Consider the following 20480-nt stretch of genomic DNA (forward strand, 5'->3'; position numbering starts at 1 on the left):
CATCGTGGAGCCCAAGACGGTGTCACCACCAGAGCTTTGTGCAGGCGAAGACCGCTTTTGTCAGGGCAACTTGTACTAGCTGTCCCCTTTCAAATTAGCCCGCCATTGTTGGCTCCCTTGCCGCTCGATATTTGGGAAGAGGATCAGGGCCTCTATAAATAGGACTAACCACCACAGTGGATAGAGAGAGTATCTTAGCCAGAGAGAACCCACACACCACAAGTTCATACGCACAAGAACACCTCAACCTCAGGAGGTTGTTCTTCCCTTGTATTGTTCATCATCAACCCAAGAGGTAATCCACCACCACCACACTGGAGTAGGGTATTACACTACAACGGTGACCCGAACCAGTATAAACCCCATGTCTTTCTGTGTTGAGAGTTCGTTGAGTTCATCCGCAAGATCTACTGAGTTAAAGCGTAGATTGGTAGAAGGAAAAGACTTCGCGCGCACTCCAGTGTTCAAACCTTAAGGGTTTGTTGGAACCCCACATCCGATAATATCGAAGTGATAGGAAGTAGGAACTCTTCCACTAAAGAAACAGAGTAGGAACTCTCGGATGGAAGCCCGAAATTATTCATTGCAATGCAGTATCACCGTAAAACAGAAGAACGTGACAGGTCGATCAGCCTCAGCGACCCACGACCTAGCACGCCGGCAACGGGGTCCCGCACAGGCACTTGTTGTGCTCGTAGGCCTCCGGCTTGAACCGACCCATGTTCCCGCCGGTCGGTATCTCCCCGCAGAGCTGGTTGTAGCTGAGGTCGAGCGTGGTCAACTTCTTCAACTGCGTCAGCGACGCCGGCACGCCGCCGTAGATCCGGTTGCGGCTCATGTTGAGGAACAGCAGGTTCTCTGGCATCTCCACGCCGGTCAGGTTGAACCGCAGCCTGTTCCCGGACAGGTCGACGTCGTACACCGTGTTCCGCCGGCCGAACAGGAACGCCGCGTCCCCCGTTAGCCTGTTGTTGGCCACCCGGAAGTTCATGAAGTACCTCTCGCGCCCGTACATCCGGGGGATCGGCCCCGTTAGCCGGTTGTTCGTCAGCGTCAGGCCCAGGAGCCTGTCGGGCGCGCCGTTGCTCACCAGCCCCGGCGGGATCCGGCCGACGAGGCGGTTGTTCGAGGCGTCGAAGTAGGTCAGGTAAGGCAGGTCCTGGAGCGACCTGGGGATCCTTCCGGTCAGCTTGTTGCTGAAGAAGCTGACGGAGGTGAGGTTTGTGCGGGAGAGCGACGCCGGCAGGGAGCCCGAGACGGAGGTGCGCATGATGTTGAAGATGGAGAGGTGCGAGAGCTTGCGAATGTGTCCGGGATGGGGCCATCGAGGCCCGGGATGCTGTGGATGCTGATGGTGTGGAGCTGGTCGAGGTCGCCGATGGCCGGTGGGATCGTGGAGGTGATGTTGACGAAGATGGCGACGACGCGGCGGTGCTGGTTGCAGTAGGCGTACGGCCAGTTGCACTGGTCGGTGCCGGGCAGCAAAGACACCAGTGCGGCCTGGTCGCCGAACTGCTCCTTGATCTTGAGGAGGGTCCGGAGGTCCGGGTCGTCGCCGGGCTGCTGAGAGAATGACGCGGTGAGCTGGAGAGACAGCATGAGGAGAAGTGCAACGTGGTTGGCCATCTTGAGTTCTTGACCGATGGAACTGCTACGAGTGAGTAACAGAGAATGTTGATCAGCTATTTGTAGGAGTGCAAGTCAGCTGGATGATCTCTGCCAAAATAAGTCAACTAGATTGATGTGATCATGAAGGCAGCCAAAGCGTGGTCAAAGTTTTTGTGAGTGGCTTGGTGCACTTGCAAGGGAGAGGAACGTGCGGTTTCTTGCCAAGCACTTGATAGACATTGAACGGTACTTATTCTCCGAGTCTATCTACATCGACTAATCTCGAACTAGGTTTTCATCCCGCTCTATAGATAAAACAAACATCCATACAACCAAGTAGCATCTAAGATACATCACAATCATACCTAAGAAAGAGAAAAGAAACACAAAAAAGCCACCTAGTGGCAAACTACGAAGCGGTCCTATGAAGCGGACAGACGGCGCGCGGAAACTAGAAGCGCATCCAACATAAGCCTAAGGCGGTCACGATCCCGCTGCCTAGCAAGCGGGTGGCATAGCTGCAAGAAGGCAAGAAATTTGCAGAACGAGTCGGAAGTCTGCCTCGGGAAGATCCGCTCAACCACCATTTTATTACGAGTCATCCAAAGGGTCCATGGCATCACCGTAAAGATAAGTCAGAATAGGCGGCGTTTGCGGCCGACCTGAGTCGCTCTGGTCTACAGGAACTCTGGAAGGTTCCCTGCCTCCCAATCAGGCCCTAGTACCTCGCGGACGAAGCTCCAAAGGGCCCGCGCTGCTATGCACGAGAACATGATGTGGCACTGGTGGAATTTCCATACACGCCGGGAGACAAATCACGGTCACTCGGTAAAGTAACAGACGCCGGGTGCTATAGGCCCTACGACGGGTGGCCTTTGCCGAGTGCAACGCTCGGTAAAGCCTTTGCCGAGGGTTTTAGGCCCTTTTGCCGAGTGTTCCTGGAGCTCAGCGTAGGTGGCAATTCCAATAGTGTGGGTTCCCGTCTCCGGAACATTACATAGAGGACACAAGCCATAGGCCAGGCCGTGACACTTAAGAACCTCTGTCCCAGAGGGCAAGCAGTCACGTAGAAACTGTCATACGAATATCTTGATGTTTAGGGGCACGGGTGTTGGGGAACGTAGTAATTTCAAAAAATTTCCTACGCACACGCAAAATCATGGTGATGCATAGCAACGAGAGGGGAGAGTGTTGTCCACATACCCTCGTAGACCGAAAGCGGAAGCGTTAGCACAACGCGGTTGATGTAGTCGTACGTCGCTCAAGTACCGAACGCACGGCACCTCCGAGTTCAGCACACGTTCAGCCCGATGACGTCCCTCTAACTCCGATACAGCCTAGTGTTGAGGGAGAGTTTCGTCAGCATGACGGCGTGGTAACGATGTTGATGTTCTACCGACGCAGGGCTTCGCCTCAGAGACGCTACAGTATTATCGAGGTGGACTATGGTGGAGGGGCGCACCGCACACGGCTAAGAGACGATCAACTTGATCAACTTGTGTGTCTAGAGGTGCCCCCCTGCCCTTGTATATAAAGGAGCAAGGGGGAGGCGGCCGGCCTAGGAGGAGAGCGCGCCAAGGGGGGAGTCCTACTCCTACCGGGAGTAGGACTCCTCCTGTCCTTGTTGAAGTAGGAGAGAAGGAAAGAGGAGAAGAGGGAGAAGGAAAAGGGGGCTGCACCCCTTGTCCAATTCGGACCAGAGGGGGGGCGCAGGCCTCCTTCCTTTTGGCCTCTCTCCTCTATTTCCGTATGGCCCAATAAGGCCCGTATACTCCCCGGCGAATTCCCGTAACTCTCCGATACTCCAAAAAATACCCGAATCACTCGGAACCTTTCCGAAGTCCGAATATAGTCGTCCAATATATCGATCTTTATGTCTTGACCATTTCGAGACTCCTCGTCATGTCCCCGATCTCATCCGGGACTCCGAACTCCTTCGGTACATCAAAACATATAAACTCATAATATAACTGTCATCATAGTGTTAAGCGTGCGGACCCTACGGGTTCGAGAACTATGTAGACATGACCGAGACACGTTTCCGGTCAATAACCAATAGCGCAACCTGAATGCTCATATTGGCTCCCACATATTCTATGAAGATCTTTATTGGTCAGACCGCATAACAACATACGTTGTTCCCTTTGTCATCGGTATGTTACTTGCCCGAGATTCGATCGTCGGCATCTCAATACCTAGTTCAATCTCGTTACCAGCAAGTCTCTTTACTCGTTCCGTAATACATCATCTCACAACTAACTTATTGGTTGCAATGCTTGCAAGGCTTAGGTGATGTGCATTACCGAGAGGGCCCAGAGATACCTCTCCGACAATCGGAGTGACAAATCCTAATCTCGAAATACGCCAACCCAACAAGTACCTTCAGAGACACCTGTAGAGCACCTTTATAATCACCCAATTACGTTGTGACGTTTGGTAGCACACAAAGTGTTCCTCCGGTAAATGGGAGTTGCATAATCTCATAGTCATAGGAACATGTATAAGTCATGAAGAAAGCAATAGTAACATACTAAACGATCGAGTGCTAAGCTAACGGAATGGGTCAAGTCAATCACATCATTCTCCTAATGATGTGATCCCATTAATCAAATGACAACTCATGTCTATGGTTAGGAAACATAACCATCTTTGATCAACGAGCTAGTCAAGTAGAGGCATACTAGTGACACTCTTTGTCTATGTATTCACACATGTATTATGTTTCCGGTTAATACAATTCTAGCATGAATAATAAACATTTATCATGATATAAGGAAATAAATAATAACTTTATTATTGCCTCTAGGGCATATTTCCTTCAGTCTCCCACTTGCACTAGAGTCAATAATCTAGTTCACATCGCCATGTGATTTAATACCAATAGTTCACATCATCATGTGATTAACACCCATAGTTCACATCGACATGTGACCAATACCCAAAGGGTTTACTAGAGTCAATAATCTAGTTCACATTGCTTACCCAAAGAGTACTAAGGTGTGATCATGTTTTGCTTGTGAGAGAAGTTTAGTCAACGGGTCTGCCACATTCAGATCCGTACGTATTTTGCAAATTTCTATGTCAACAATGCTCTGCACGGAACTACTCTAGATAATTGCTCCCACTTTCAATATTTGTCCAGATTGAGACCTAGAGTCATCTGGATCAGTGTCAAAACTTGCATCGACGTAACCCTTTACGACGAACCTTTTGTCACCTCCATAATCGCGAAACATATCCTTATTCCACTAAGGATAATTTTTGACCAATGTCCAGTGATCTACTCCTAGATCACTATTGTACTCCCTTGCCAAACTCAGGGCAGGGTATACAATAGGTCTGGTACACAGCATGGCATACTTTATAGAACCTATGGCTGAGGCATAGGGAATGACTTTCATTCTCTCTCTATCTTCTACCGTGGTCAGGTTTTGAGTCTTACTCAACTTCACACCTTATAACATAGGGAAGAACTCCTTTTTGATTGTTTCATTCTGAACTACTTCAACATCTTGTCAAGGTATGTACTCATTGAAAAAACTTATCAAGCGTCTTGATCTATCTCTATAGATCTTGATGCTCAATATGTAAGCAACTTCACCAAGGTCTTTCTTTGAAAAACTCCTTTCAGACATTCCTTTATGCTTTGTAGAATAATTCTACATTATCTTCGATCAACAATATGTCATTCACATATACTTATCAGAAATGCTGTAATGCTCCCACTCACTTTGTTGTAAATACAGGCTTCACCGCAAGTCTGTATAAAACTTGTATGCTTTTGTCGGAGTAATGGGCCACGGGTAGGCTAACCCGAGGCCCAGAACCTTTCAAGGCATCGGGGCAGGCTGCGCCCATCAAGACCCCAGGACAAAGAGCCACCTTCTGAGGAGTCGGCGGCAAGGCCACCGACTAGCCACTCGCGGCCGAGTCCCAGGGACGACTTCAGGACAAACCAACTCCTGACTGATGACTTCCCAAGAAGCCGCCTTGGGGAGTCGGCCCGCGGCTCCAGCAAAATCCCATGTCCTCATCAAGAGGGACAGGACAGGGGAGTGGCTACAGTGAAGACTGCTCCAACCCCTTTCCAAAGGCAAGCATGGTCACAGTACGCCGTACTCGCGGAGATCTCTGTGCGGCGTGGCACTGTTGCCATGCTGGCCCTGACATCGGCACCTATGGACCGAATCCTGCGCCCACGACGGCTTATCTGTACAACCTTTGGGTGGCGGGTCCCATCGGCCAGCGGGATCCCAGAAGACAGCAAGTGCACCACAAGTCGGACCCGTCGGGAGTCGGCCCCCGAGAGTTGGCCGGCTCCTCCCCCGGGGCCCACGCGCCATTAACCAGATGTGACGGAGAGTGGCAATAGTGAACGCCCGCCAGGCGGCGGGGCTGTTGCCACGACTCCATGACGAAGCCCGCGTCATTAGAAGCACGGCTACAGTAATCAGTAGCCGGCAAGACCCGCCCGCGGCGGACGCGGCCTGTCGGCTCCATACCGGGCCAGTCGGCGGGCCCCAGCAGTCGGCGGAGAAGACGGAGGCCGGAGGCACTGACGGCTGGGCCCGCGTCCAGCCGGATTAACATTGTACCCCTGGGGGGTAGGCCTATATAAACCCCCCAGGGCACCCATGCAAAGGGTTGGAATCCATTAGCACTAGACCAGACCATACAGGAAGGAGAGAGCTAGCCTTGCCTTCTCCTACCTTCAGGAAACAGCTCTAGGAGCAATCGTGTAAACACTTTGCCATAGTGATCATGAGGAGACCCCGCAGAGCAGCAGTAGGGGTATTATGTCCCCGAAGAGCCCTGAAGCTGGGTAAGATTCACCGGCGTGCATGTCTTCGCCTCATCCCGTTTCCAGGCACCGGCGATGTTCTACTCGCCCCCACCATGATAAGCCATCATTTGGCATATGTCGCACCCAACCCCCGACATTTGGCGCCCACCGTGGAGCCTGGTGCACCGTCGTCCGAAGACCTGCTCTGGACAGGAACCCTTTTCCTCCCTGGCGAGCGCAGCCAGCCAGGCACGCCAGACGGAGTTTGCGCCGACGCGCTGCACGGTGTTGAGATCGCCTGCACAGCCAGCCGCCTCGCCGAACTTGTCGGCGAGGTTCGCATCTCCGACGAACCTGCATCCGACGAGGCACGGGCGGCTCCGAGAGCCTCCTCGCGGGCCTCCTCGATCAACTCCACGTCGCCGGCGAGCCTGCCATGGACTTGGAGTCTGTAGGTTCCACAGACCCGATGCTGGTCGACTCCAACACCGCGTCGCTCGACGCGTTCCCCACTAATGTGGTGGTCTACGATGAGCCTCGCCCTCGTGCGGAGAGCGGCGGAAGCACCGTCACCGAGGTGCTCGTCATTAGTCATGATGAGCTCCCCGGCGGAGGAGCGCATGATCCGCTTGGTGCGGCGCTACAAGACCTGACTGTGCCCATTCCGGAAGATGCTGACGCGGAAACGTTGGAGGCGCGCCGCCTTCAGCTCGTCAAAGGCGCGAAGAAGCTGACTAGCATGAGACGCTTGTCAGAAGCCTACCAGCGAGAGATGGATCGCGCTGTTGGCGGCTCGCCGGCCCTAGCGGGGCCCAGCCGCCTCGGCGCGGTCCAGCAGCGCGGCGTAGCCATCGCCAACCTGTTCGGGGCAAGCCGCCCTGTGTACGCTACCCCTGCGGAGAACATTCGAGCCGCCCAGGCGGCGGCGGACGAGCTGGACAAATTCGAGGGTGAAGAGCGCCGCCTGATGATGGAGCGAGTCCAGCGGCTCCTCGACGCGGCTGCCGCGCAGAACGAGGTCGGCTGCCACACGGAGGCGCCGCAGCGGCGAAACGACAACCTTCGTCGAGACCAAGGCGCGACATCTCGGACACCGATTGACGGCGCCCGAGGAAGAAGAGACAAGGATCCGACTATCAGCCATAGTCGGACTCACATTACCATAGAGCGCGACCGAGACGGCCGCCCGAGAGCAGTGGAATGACAGGACGACTGTCTGCCTCCTCCTCCTCGCAGGGAGAGGTGAGTCTCCCTGTCGCCTGTTGACCATCCGACTCTCGGCGATCGCCTTGGCCACCGAGAGGGAGTCGGAGAAAACGACGCCCGCCACCGGATCGACCGACTTCACCGATCCCTGGCGCTGGAAGAAGAACACGAGTTGGGTCCGCCTTGTTACGGGCCCCGCATTCGAGACGAGCCATTTCCCAAAGGGTTCACGCTCCCAAGAGACACGCCCAAGTGCACCGGCTCCGTGAAGCCGGAAGACTGGCTGGTCGACTACTCCACGGCCGCCAGCATAGCGAACGGCAACAAGCGTGTCACCGTAAAATACGTTCCGCTCATGCTCCAGGGCACGGCCCGGACATGGCTGAACAGCCTGAAGCCCCGCAGCATCAATAGCTGGGTCGACTTCACCGAAGCCTTCGTCTGCAACTTCGCCAGCAGATACAAGCGTCCTCCCAAGCCTCGTCAGCTCTCCTTGTGCATGCAAGGTCCCGACGAGTCGACTCGCGACTACCTCACGCGTTGGGCCGAGCTTCAGAACTCCTGCGAAGGCGTGCATGAGGTGCAGGCTATCGAGTACTTCACAGTCAGGTGCAGAGAAGGCACCCTCCTCAAGCACAAGCTCCTCTGTGACGAGCCAGAAACCCTCGACGAGCTGTTGATCATAGAAGACAAGTACACCACGGCCGACTCCTCCATGAAGGTAGAGATTCAAGTTAGCGCAACTGGCAAAGTGGCCCCTCAGGCTCCAAGAACTCCGGCGGGAGACGCCAGTCGGCGGCAACAGCAGAGTGACCACAAGTGCAAGGCCCCGCAGCCGGCTTCCAGCAGCCGGCAGGTTGCGACAGTCGAAGCCCAGCAGCCGGATGGGCAGCCTCCACCCAAGCGATAGAAAGGTGGCAATCCCAACTGGTTGCCAGCCTTCTCATACGAGCAAAACCTGGTTGGTCCTTGCAAGTTCCACAATGGCGCGAAGCCATCGAATCACACCACCCGGAAGTGCCACTGGCTCACCAGGATCGCCAAAGGAGACGACCTCCTACCTCCCCCGCCTGCTGGGCAGCCGCCTCCACCTCCGCCCCTGCAGCCGGCTGTCAGACCAGTCGGCGCAGTACAAGACGAATACCCCGAAGAGCACGGAGCCTACATAGTGTTTACCAGTATGGCTAACGATCGATGCAGAAGGCGGCTGCAGCGACAAGAGGTGAATGCAGTAGCATCAGAGACGCCAGAGTTCATGCACTGGTCCGAGAAGCCAATCAGCTGGAGCAGGGCTGATCACCCAGAGGTAATGCCGAGCCCGGGCTCCTATGCCTTGGTCTTGGATGCCACCTTTGCCACGGATAGACGAGCCGCGCGTTTTTTCGTGAGTTCTGATAGACGGAGGCAGCAGCATCAACATCTTGTACAAGGACACCATGGAGAAATTAGGAACCAAGCAAAGACAGCTTCAGAACAGCCGGACTGTGTTCCACGGCATTGTTCCTGGGCTTTCCTGCTCACCAATCGGCAAGATCCTGATGGACGTCCTCTTTGGAGACAAAGAGCACTTCCGCCGAGAGTCGGTTTGGTTTGAGGTGGTGGACCTCGAGAGCCCATACCATGCACTACTTGGCCGACCCGCCCTGGCCAAGTTCATAGCGGTCCCCCACTATGCCTATCTCAAAATGAAGATGCCCAGTTCCAGGGGAATTCTGACCGTAGCCGGCGACTACCGGAAGTCGTCTCCCTGTGCGAGTGAGAGCAGTCGGCTAGCCGAGTCCCTGGTGATCGCAGCCGAGAAGAGGCTCCTGGAACGGGTTGTGGCGATGGCCGGCAAGCAGCCAGAGGTGTCGCCCAACCCAAAGGAGTCGGAGGCTGAGGGTTCGTTCAAGCCGGCCAAGGAGACAAAGTAGATACCCTTGGATCCGGAGCACCCGGAGAGGTACGCTGTCGTAGGCGCAAACCTCGACAGCAAATAGGAAGGCGAGCTCGTCGATTTTCTCCATGAGAATCGGGACATCTTCGTGGTCCCCCAAAGACATGCCAGGTGTACCGATGGAATTCGCCGAGCACAAGTTACATGTCCGATCTGATGCAAAGCCGGTCAGGCAGCCCCTGCGCCGCCTATCAGAAGAGAAGAGAAGAGTTGTCGGAGAAGAGATAGCCCGACTCCTAGCAGCCAGCTTCATTATGGAAGTATTCTTCCCAGAGTGGCTAGCCAATCCGGTCCTGATACTGAAGAAGAACAAGCAGTGGCGGATGTGTATTGACTACATGAGCCTCAACAAGGCCTGCCTCAAGGACCCGTTTGCTCTGCCAAGAATTGATCAGGTGATAGACTCCACCGCCGGATGTGAGCTATTGAGCTTTTTGGATGCATATTCAGGATATCACCAGATCAAGCTGAACCCAGCTGACAGACTGAAGACCGCCTTCATCACGCCATTTGGAGCCTTCTGCTACCTCACCATGACATTCAGCTTGAGGAATGCCAGCGCCACCTTCCAACGTTGCATGCAGAAGTGCCTCCTCAAGAAGCTCGACAGGAACGCCCATGTCTACATGGACGATGTGGTGGTGAAGACGGAAAAGCGTGGAACACTGCTGGAAGACCTCAATGAGACCTTTGAGAACTTGCGCCGATTCCAGATCAAGCTCAACCCCAAGAATTGCGTCTTCGGAGTACCAGCTGGCCATCTCCTTGGCTTCCTGGTCTCTGAACACGGCATAGAATGCAACCCTGTAAAAATCAAGGCCATTGAGAGGATGGAGGTACCCAGCCGACTGCTGGATGTGCAAAAGTTCACCGGCTGCTTGGCATCCATCAGCCAATTCATCAGTCGGCTGGGCGAGAAAGCTCTCCCCTTATACCAACTCATGAAGAAGACCACTTTTTTTGAGTGGAACCACAAGGCGGACGAAGCTTTTCTCCAGTTGAAAAAGATGCTGACTACTCCACCCATTCTGGCGGCTCCGACTCCTAAGGAACCTATGCTCCTATACATCGCCGCCACCAGCCGGGTAGTCAGCACTGTCATTGTAGTGGAGCGCAAGGAGGAAGGCAAGGCACTACCTGTCCAGAGACCGGTATATTACCTGAGCGAAGTACTGTCAGCCTCCAAGCAAAACTACCCCCACTACCAGAAGATGTGCTATGGCGTGCACTTTACCGCCAAGAAGTTGAAGCCTTACTTTCAAGAGCATCCAATCATTGTGGTCTGCACGGCCCCACTTGCCGAGATCATCGGAAGCCGAGATGCTTCTGGCCGAGTGGCCAAGTGGGCCATAGAGCTGGCTCCCTACACCATCTACTACCAGCCCTGCACCGCTATCAAGTCACAAGCACTGGCCGACTTTCTCGTCGACTGGGCCGAGACCTAGTACCTACCTCCAGCGCCCGATTCCACCCATTGGTGGATGCATTTCGACGGCTCCAAGATGCGCACCCGCTTGGGAGCCGGCGTCGTCCTCACTTCCCCTAAAGGCAACAAGCTCAAATACGCACTGTAAATCCATTTTCCCGCCTCCAACAACGTCGCTGAGTACGAGGCGCTCATTCACGGGCTCCGGCTTGCCAAAGAACTTGGCATTCGCCGGATCCTGTGTTATGGCGACTCGGACTTAGTGGTCCAACAGTCATCTGGCGACTGGGACGCCAAAGATGCAAACATGGCGAGTTACTGTTTCCTCGTGCAGCAACTCAGTGGGTATTTCGAGGGGTGCGAGTTCCTCCATGTGCTAAGAAACGACAACGACCAAGCAGATGCCTTGGCACGAATCGGCTCTACCCGCCAAGCAATACCATCCGGTGTCGCCCTTCAACGCCTCCTCAAGCCGTCTGTCAAGCCTTCACCAGAATCAGACTCCATCTTCGTGCCGGATCCTCCCGAAGAAGTCGGATCCGACTCCAGAGCCCCGACAGACGGTACGGGGATTTTGGCAGATGGCTCCAAAGCCGCCAAAGTCGAGGCCGGCCCAGGGACTGCAGTACCCGGCCCGGGGACTACGGCGGCGGGCTCAAAGACTCCAGAACGCGGCCCAAGAGCCGCGCCAGTCAGCCTGGGGACTTCATTAACCCAGCAAGTGGTTGTTGACTCCAACCCGCCGCCTCCCAGCCCAGCCGCCCTCGTCCAAGTCGCGGTTCTGGCACTCGAAGAAATAGCAGCACCCTCATGGGCCCAGCCCATCCTCAAATTCCTGGTGAGCAAAGAGCTGCCGACTGATGAGACCTCAGCTCGGCAAGTACAACGCCGAGCGGCAGCCTACACCATAGTCAACAGAGAGCTGGTCAGGCGCAGCGTCACTGGTGTCTACCAGCGCTGCGTAGAGTCAGAGCAAGGCCAAGCAATTCTCAAAGACATCCATCAAGGCGAGTGCGGCCACCATGCGGCTTCAAGAGCACTCGTCGCCAAAGCCTTTCAACATGGTTTCTTCTGGCCGACTGCCTTAGAAGAGGCCAAGGAATTGGTCCAAAAATGCAAAGGGTGTTAGAAGTTCAGCTCCAAGCCGCACCAGCCGGCTTCTGCACTCAAGACCATCCCCGTTGCCTGGCCTTTCGCAGTTTGGGGTCTAGACATGGTGGGACCATTCAAGACGGCACGAGGTGGCTTAACTCACTTACTCGTCGCAGTGGACAAGTTCACCAAGTGGATAGAAGCGAAGCCAATCAAGAAACTAAACGGTCCGACTGCCGTGACTTTCATCTTTGATATCACAATTCGGTATGGCATACCACACAACATCATCACCGACAACAGCACAAATTTTGCCAAAGGCGCCTTGGCCCGTTTCTGCGCAACACAGGGCATCCGACTGGACCTAGCGTCCGTCGCCCATCCACAGTCAAACAGCCAGGTGGAGCGAGCAAACGCCCTCATCCTGTCTAGCATCAAGCCCCGACTGGTCGAGCCTCTAGAGCGGTCGGCTGGCTGCTGGCTCAACGAGTTGCCAGTCGTCCTCTGGAGTCTGCGCACGACTCCAAACAAGTCAACCGACTTCACGCCTTTCTTCCTCGTCTACGGTGCTGAAGCCGTCATCCCAACGGACATAGAGTTCGACTCCCCGCGAGTCACCATGTACACCGAGGAGGAAGTAGAAGAAGCACGTCAAGACGGCGTCGATCTGCTGGAAGAGGGCCGGCTGTTGGCACTCAGCTGGTCCAGCATCTACCAGCAGAGCCTGCGCCGATACTACAACAGGAAGGTCAAGCCAAGATCTTTCCAAGAAGGCGACCTTGTGCTCCGGCTGATCCAGCGAACAGCCGGCCAGCACAAGCTGTCGGCACCTTGGGAAGGCCCTTTCATCATCAGCAAAGTGTTGGGCAACGACTCCTACTACCTGATTGACGCTCAGAAGCCCCGAGCACGCAAGAGGGACGACTCCGGCAAAGAGACAGAGCGGCCATGGAATGCAAATCTCCTCAGAAGATTTTACAGTTGATGTAGTATGTACCACGCTACCTTTTGTATTAAAGTACCAAGACTTCGGGCCCCCCGAGACGAGCTCGGGGACTGCCCTCTTTTGTCTATATGATAAAAGTTATGCCTACGAGTATGTTACTCTTTGTTATGCCGCTTGGCACCGGGCTCGACAGGTCGGCCCGGGGACTTGCCGCCTTGCACTATGAAATGCTTCCTGCGGCCGGACAAGTAGTGTGTGGTGCCTAAGCTGTCTCCTGTCAGAAGCCGCAGCTCGCAGAGCGACTGTACGGTGGGCAGGAGCAAGGTAGAATGGGCGTTCACATGAAAAATGGCTAAGGACTCAAAGCATAAAACATAGCTCAAGGCGGCTTCCAGCCTTCCTTTTTCTTTTCACAAACCGACTATTAACCAATCGGCTCACCGCCTTCTATCCAACTTGCTAAAAAACTCTAAAACGGCTAAGTACTTGCCTTCCCAAAGTAGCCAAGCATTTGATCCAACGGCAGTCCGCAGAGCGGTTGTCCGACTGGAAAGACAGGCAACTAAGGGAAAGCGGCAAAGGAACAAGCCAAAAGAGCAATGAGCAAGAAAAGATAGAACTCGGATAAATATTTACATAGCATAGGCCCTTGGCCGAATCTTCGAGCAGAAGTTCAAAATACACCCCGCGGGTGGAATTGTGCAAATTAATAAGTTCTTCAAGACAACAAAAGCAGATAAAATAAAGATAAGGCGGCATCTCAGGAAGCAGCAGACGGATTCGGAGGGTCGAAGGAGGCGACAGCGTCAGGCATTGGGGTGGCCGGCTGGGCAGTCTCGGCTTGATCGCCTTCGGCGGTAGTCGGCTCGGTCGCACGCGGCTCGTTGCTGAAGGCACGGTCGAGCTGAGGCTGGCCGTCTGCCCCATCTTCTGGTGCCTCCGTCTCGCCTCCGTCCTCCGCCTCACCTTTCTCCTCGATGCTGGAGCCGATCACCTCCGCCGAGTCCTCGCCGTAGTCTGGGTTCATCCCAAACAACTCCGGCGGTTCCTCCTCGCCGTCTTCAGACCGCTCGGGGACGAAGATGCTGGTGTAGATGTACTCGGCGATCGCCATGGCACGCTTGACGAGGGCGTCTTCCGCGGGTGCCAGCTCCGGCTGGGCCTCTGACCGGAGTGTGGCCAGTCGGTCTAGATCCAGCCCCGGATACCATGCCTTGACGAACTCCAAGGCCCGGGTGCTCTAGCTCGGGCCGAGGAACCCTTCCAGGCCTCAAGACGACCAGCCGCGACTTCTAGCTAGTCGGCAGTCAGACTGGGGGTGCGCGGAGCCTACATGTCCGGTCACAGGGCGGCAATCGCCTGGGCACCGACACGTTGAAGCCGGCGCAGCATCCGGTGAGTCGGCCAAAGGCGAGCCTCGATGCTTAGGATATGATCATCAAGGGTTCGGGGGGCATCGGCAGCGATCTCTGCACCTTCCGCCCTCCGACCTTCACGGTCAGCCTCGATGGCTTGGATGGCGGCCTGCGAGTGCCCAGGGAAGAAGTCTGCCAAGACGGAAGAAACAAAGAAACAAGTCAAAAATCAGGAGTCGGCACGATTTATAATCGGCAGCTCGAAGAAAGAAAGTAAAAGAGACTCACCATCAACAATGTCTTCAATCTCATGGAAGCCGGAGGCCAGCATTGCCTCTCTGTCAGTCCAGGAGGAGCGCTCGCTCGCGAACTTGGCCAGGAGGGCGGTTTCCACCTCCTTCTGTGTCTTTGCAAGCAGCTCCCTCTGCTCTGCCAATTGAGTGGCCAGCAGATTGCGCTCTGTGGCGAGCTTGCTGCACTCCTCCCCCTTGGCGCGCAGCGCGGAGTGGGCTTCGCTCAACTGCTGTTGAAGAACAGCGTTGGCTTCTGAAGAGAAGGAAGAAAGAAGGCATTAAGTCATCAATAAAGAAGGTCGCCGGGGAGATCCGGCCCGACTGCTCAGCAGTCGGCCCGAATCTCGGGGACTACAGCCCGTGGGTGCGCCAGCGTGCCCCCGCAAGGAAGAAAAAGGACTCACTCCGGCTCTCCGACAAGTCGGCGGTCCGCTTGCCCAGCTCTTCAATGTTGCGGTTGAAGGCAGTAACACAGAGGTTGTGGTAGTCCTACAACAAATATTTCAGACAAAAGTAAGTACCCGGAGCTTACCAATTGGAGTTCCGGGCCGCCTGCTCAGCAGCCGGCCCGAAACTCGGGGACTACACCCGGTGGGTGCACTGGCGCGCCCCCACAGAGAGGAATAAGAAAAACAAGGATCAACGAGAGAGCATACCCGGACGGCTGCCCGCGAAGCCAGGTACGCCTTGGTGCAATTCTGGATCGCGTCGCCCTCAGCTCGCAGCTTCGTCTGGACGTCCAGAAGCGCCTGGTTTAGTGGCCCTGTGCCGCCTCCTCGCACCCACCCAATGGGCGTGTCGCTCGTCGCTTCGGCGACTGGGATCGCCGAGCTGGTGGTGCCGGTCTCCAGGGGGCGTAGCGCCAAAGTCGCCTTCTCAAGACGGCGCCACGTTGGCGAGCCGACTTGAAGGAGTAGCCTCGCCACGGCCTCATCTTCAGTCGGCGGCACCGGCGGGTCCGCCGGCTGTTCGCCTTGCGCGCCCCCAGACGGCGGCGGAGGTGGCGGCGGAACGATCACGTCCGGCGTGGAGGAGTCGCCGCCTTCCCTCTCCAGGATGGGGTTCTCGCCGCCGACTTCCCTAGTCTGCCCCGTGAACTCTGGAGGCGGCGGCACAGAGTTCAGCGGGGTGACGAACACCGTCGATTGGCGGTGCGCGGCCTCCTCAGCCTGCCGCTTCGTCGCGGCGACGGCTTCGGCCTCGGCCAGTTTCTTCTTGGCGGAGGCCTCCGCCTTATCGGCCTCCACCTTCTCCAGGCAGGCGGCCTCTTCCTCGTTGCGCTTCTCCTGCGCATTCCGCTCCGTCGCCTCCCGGAGGTCAGCAGCGGGGTCAATCCGCCGAGTGGTGGCGGACGTCTCCGCTGACCCCATGACGGAGGCGGCGACAACCCTCTCAAGAGTGAGGAGAGCCTTGAAGCGAGGGAAGCAAGTAAAAGACTTAGACAAAAGCTACAAGAAAGAATAAAGCGTCAAGACGGAATACTCACGCGGAGACCAGTGGCGGCTTCTTCACTTCCTTGCGGAAGCGGATGGCCTTCGAGGCCGCCTTGTCCCGCTTGGTCGCCGCAACCGAACTCTTGGGCTTCTTTGGCCGACTACCGAACAAAGTCAGCACAGCCCTGCGCTTCTTCCCGCCGCCCGAAGCACCTGACGCGGCAGAAGAGCCCGCACCAGGATGGCTGGCTCCTGGCCGGGGGCGGGGGGTGACCTCCTCATCATCGTCAGGCCAGTCCTCTAGACTGGCCCCGAGCCGCGGGCCGCCTCCTCCCTTGCCATCGTCTTCCAAAGCCGCCGCCCCCAGATCGGGGTCGTCGACGTTGCTCTCCGCCCGGTCGGCAAGGAACTCGCGGGCCGGCCCCGAGGTGCCGGATGGTGGATGGAGGAGGGGATTCTAACCAAAGCCGACTGGTCAGGTCGCACAAAACAGACTCGGCAAGAAAGAAGACAACTCGAAGAAAGAAAGAAAGGGCAACTCACTGTAGGTGGGGGGTTGGCGCGGGAGTACGGCTCCTTGCCGAACCGCCAGTCCTCCAGCAGCTTGCTGTCCGAGAGGTAGTTCACCATGTAGGCCACCTCCTCGTGAGGCATGTCCTTGGTGCACATCCGACTCGGGTCACGGCGCCCGCTCATTTGGCATATCATGTGGGGGCGGCCTTGGAGCGGGAGAACTCGGCGCGCCACGAAGGCGGCCAGCAGGTCCGGACCAGTTAGGCCCTCCGACTGTGTCAGCACTCGGAGTCGTGTGACGGTGCCGGCTCCCGCAAGCGTCAGTGACTTGGCCCGGAACGACCAGTTGGGCAATCTCCCAGCCGGCGGGCCGGCTTCGAAGGCCGGCAGGTTGACCCAATCGCCCCCGCGAAGACGCTCTTCACGTAGAAGTACGATTGCTGCCACATCTTCACCGACTTTATCAGCTTGATGGTGGGGAAGGGGTTGTCGGCCCCCAACCTCCGCACGGCGATGAATGTGCCACACTGAGCCGGCATGCCTGCAGCCTGGGTGCCGAGCTTGCAGAAGAAGAACTCCCCCCAGAGCTCGAGGGTGGGGAGGACTCCGAGGAAGCCTTCACACAAAGCCACGAAGGCGGACAGCAGCACCACCGTATTGGGCGTGAGGTGGTGCGGCTGGAGGCCGTAGAACTCCAGAAAGGAGCGGAAGAAGCTGCTCGCCGGCAACCCCAATCCGCGCAGGCAGTGCGAGCGGAAGATGACCCGCTCGCCCTCCTCCGGTGCTGGGGAAATCTCCCCCCTCGGTGCAAGACGCACCCACATGTAATCTTCGCCGGGGAGCCGACGAGTCTTGCGGAGGAACTCGATGTGGTCGTCGTGAACTTCTGAGCCGTCCCAGGTGCCGGAATGCACCGAGGGAGGCGCGGCGGTAGAAGAAGAACTCATCGCGAGCTGATCACCGCGGCGTTCGGCAAAGCTCGGGCGCGCGGCGGAGCGAAGAAGAAGAAGAAGGAGAAGAGCAAGGAGTAGTGGGAAGGAGGGGCACGCGTGCTCTGCCCCGCCCCCTCCTCCCCCTACTTATAGCCTCATGGGCTGCGAAGCCGAGGGGGCGGTCGTGGGATTTACTGCGCCCACGACCCCACGACCCCCACGTTTCTGCGACAAAGTTACTGTGCGCAGTAACTCCACGGGAATCCCAACCGTCCGCCTGGGCCACAGCGGATCCGCTCGGGCGCCGAGGCGCGGTAGTGGCGGGCCCCACCTACGGGACTGTCCCGTCACGCGTGTAGGCTGGCACACTGGCCCGGCCACGTGTTATCACATGACAGGCCCGGAACGGGCGGCGGCCTGGAGGCTTAGCCAGCACGCTACTTGGATCCCGCTGCGACGTTCGAAATATTGTGCGAGTCAGAGTTGGGCGAGTCCAACTCCTTCCAGCCGGCCTGGTGGAAGTCAAGAAAGATCCATGTCTCGGGCACCCAGAAAGAGAAACTGCTGAGGCTCCTCTGCCGATCGTCCGCGGCGCCTCATCAGCTTCGGGGACAACTGTCGGAGTAATGGGCCATGGGTAGGCTAACCCGAGTCCCAGAACCTGTCAAGGCATCGGGGCAGGCTGCGCCCCTCAAGACCCCAGGACAAAGAGACGCCTTCTAAGGAGTCAGCGGCAAGGCCACCGACTAGCCACTCGCGGCCGAGTCCCAGGGACGACTTTAGGACAAACCGACTCCTGACTGACGACTTCCCAAGAAGCCGGCCTTGGGGAGTCAGCCCGCGGCTCTAGCAAAACCCCATGTCCTCATCAAGAGGGACAGGACAGGGGAGTGGCTACAGTGAAGATTGCTCCCACCCCTTTCCAAAGGCAAGCATGGTCACAATACGCCGTACTCGCGGAGATCTCCGTGCAGCGTGGCACTATTGCCATGCTGGCCCTGACATCAGCACCGGTGGACCGAATCATGCGCCCACGACGGCTTGTCTATACGACCTTTGGGTGGCGGGTCCCACCGGCCAGCTGGATCCCAGAAGACGGCAAGTGCACCACAAGTCGGACCCATCGGGAGTCGGCCCCCGAGAGTCGGCCGACTCCTCCTCCGGGGCCCACGCGCCATTAACCAGATGTGACGGAGAGTGGCAATAGTGAACGCCTGCCAGGCGGCGGGGCTGTTGCCACGACTCCATGACGAAGCCCGCGTCATTAGAAGCACGGCTACAGTAATCAGCAGCCGGCAAGACCCGCCCGCGGCAGACGCGGCCTGTCGGCTTCATACCGGGCCAGTCGGCGGGGCCCAGCAGTCGGCGGAGAAGATGGAGGCTGGAGGCACTGACGGCTGGGCCCGCGTCCAGCTGGATTACCATTGTACCCCTGGGGGGTAGGCCTATATAAACCCCCAGGGCACCCATGCAAAGGGTTGGAATCCATTAGCACTAGACTAGACCATACAGGAAGGAGAGAGCTAGCCTTGCCTTCTCCTACCTTCAGGAAACAGCTCTAGGAGCAATCATGTAAGCACTTTGCCATAGTGATCATGCGGAGACCCCGCAGAGCAGCAGTAGGGGTATTATGTCCCCGGAGAGCCCTGAAGCTGGGTAAGATTCGTCGGCGTGCATGTCTTCGCCTCATCCCGTTTCCAGGCACCGGCGACGTTCTACTCGCCCCCACCATGATAAGCCATCCTTTGGCATATGTTGCACCCAACCCCCGACAGCTTTGATCAACTTATCAAAGCGTATATCCCAACTCCGAGATGCTTGCACCAGTCCATAGATGGATCGCTGGAGCTTGCATATTTTGTTAGTACCTTTAGGATTGACAAAACCTTCTGGTTGCATCATATACAACTCTTCTTTAATAAATCCATTAAGGAATGCAGTTTTGTTTATCCACTTGCCAGATTTCATAAAATGCGGCAATTGCTAACATGATTCGGACAGACTTAAGCATAGATACGAGTGAGAAACTCTCATCGTAGTCAACACCTTGAACTTGTCGAAAACCTTTTTGCGACAATTCTAGCTTTGTAGATAGTGACACTACTATCAGCGTCCGTCTTCCTCTTGAAGATCCATTTAATATCAATGGCTCACCGATCAATGGGCAAGTCAATCAAAGTCCATACTTTGTTCTCATACATGGATCTCATCTCAGATTCCATGGCCTCAAGCCATTTCGCGGAATCTGGGCTCATCATCGCTTCCTCATAGTTCGTGGGCTCGTCATGGTCAAGTAACATGACCTCTAGAACAGGATTACCGTACCACTCTGGTGCGGATATCACTCTGGTTTACCTACGAGGTTCGGTAGTAACTTGATCTGAAGTTACATGATCATCATCATTAGCTTCCTCACTAATTGGTGTAGTAGTCACAGGAATAGATTTCTGTGATGAACTACTTTCCAATAAGGGAGCAGGTACAGTTACCTCATCAAGTTCTACTTTCCTTCCACTCACTTCTTTCGAGAGAAACTCCTTCTCTAGAAAGTATCCGTTCTCAGCAACGAATATCTTGCCTTCGGATCTGTGATAGAAGGTGTACCCAACATTTTCTTTTGGGTATCCTATGAAGACGCACTTCTCCGATTTGGGTTTCAGCTTATCAGGTTGAAACTTTTTCACATAAGCATTGCAACCTCAAACTTTAAGAAACGACAGCTTAGGTTTCTTGCCAAACCATAGTTCAAATGGTGTCGTCTCAACGGATTTAGATGGTGCCCTATTTAACGTGAATGTAGCCGTATCTAATGCATAACCCCAAAACGATAGCGGTAAATCAGTAAGAGACGTCATAGATTGCACCATATCTAATAAATCATGGTTATGACGTTCGGACACACCATTACACTGTGGTGTTGCAGGTGGCGTGAGTAGTGAAACTATTTCACATTGTTT

At 55.9% G+C, this 20480-nt stretch overlaps 1 pseudogene; it reads right to left on the minus strand.

Moving 5' to 3' along the window:
• Positions 1-477: 477 nt before the first annotated feature.
• On the minus strand, positions 478-1626 carry LOC119359612 (annotated as a pseudogene).
• Positions 1627-20480: the final 18854 nt, after the last annotated feature.

Source organism: Triticum dicoccoides, chromosome 2A (assembly GCF_002162155.2).
Source record: "Triticum dicoccoides isolate Atlit2015 ecotype Zavitan chromosome 2A, WEW_v2.0, whole genome shotgun sequence".
In the NCBI taxonomy this organism is placed as follows: Eukaryota; Viridiplantae; Streptophyta; class Magnoliopsida; order Poales; family Poaceae; genus Triticum; species Triticum dicoccoides.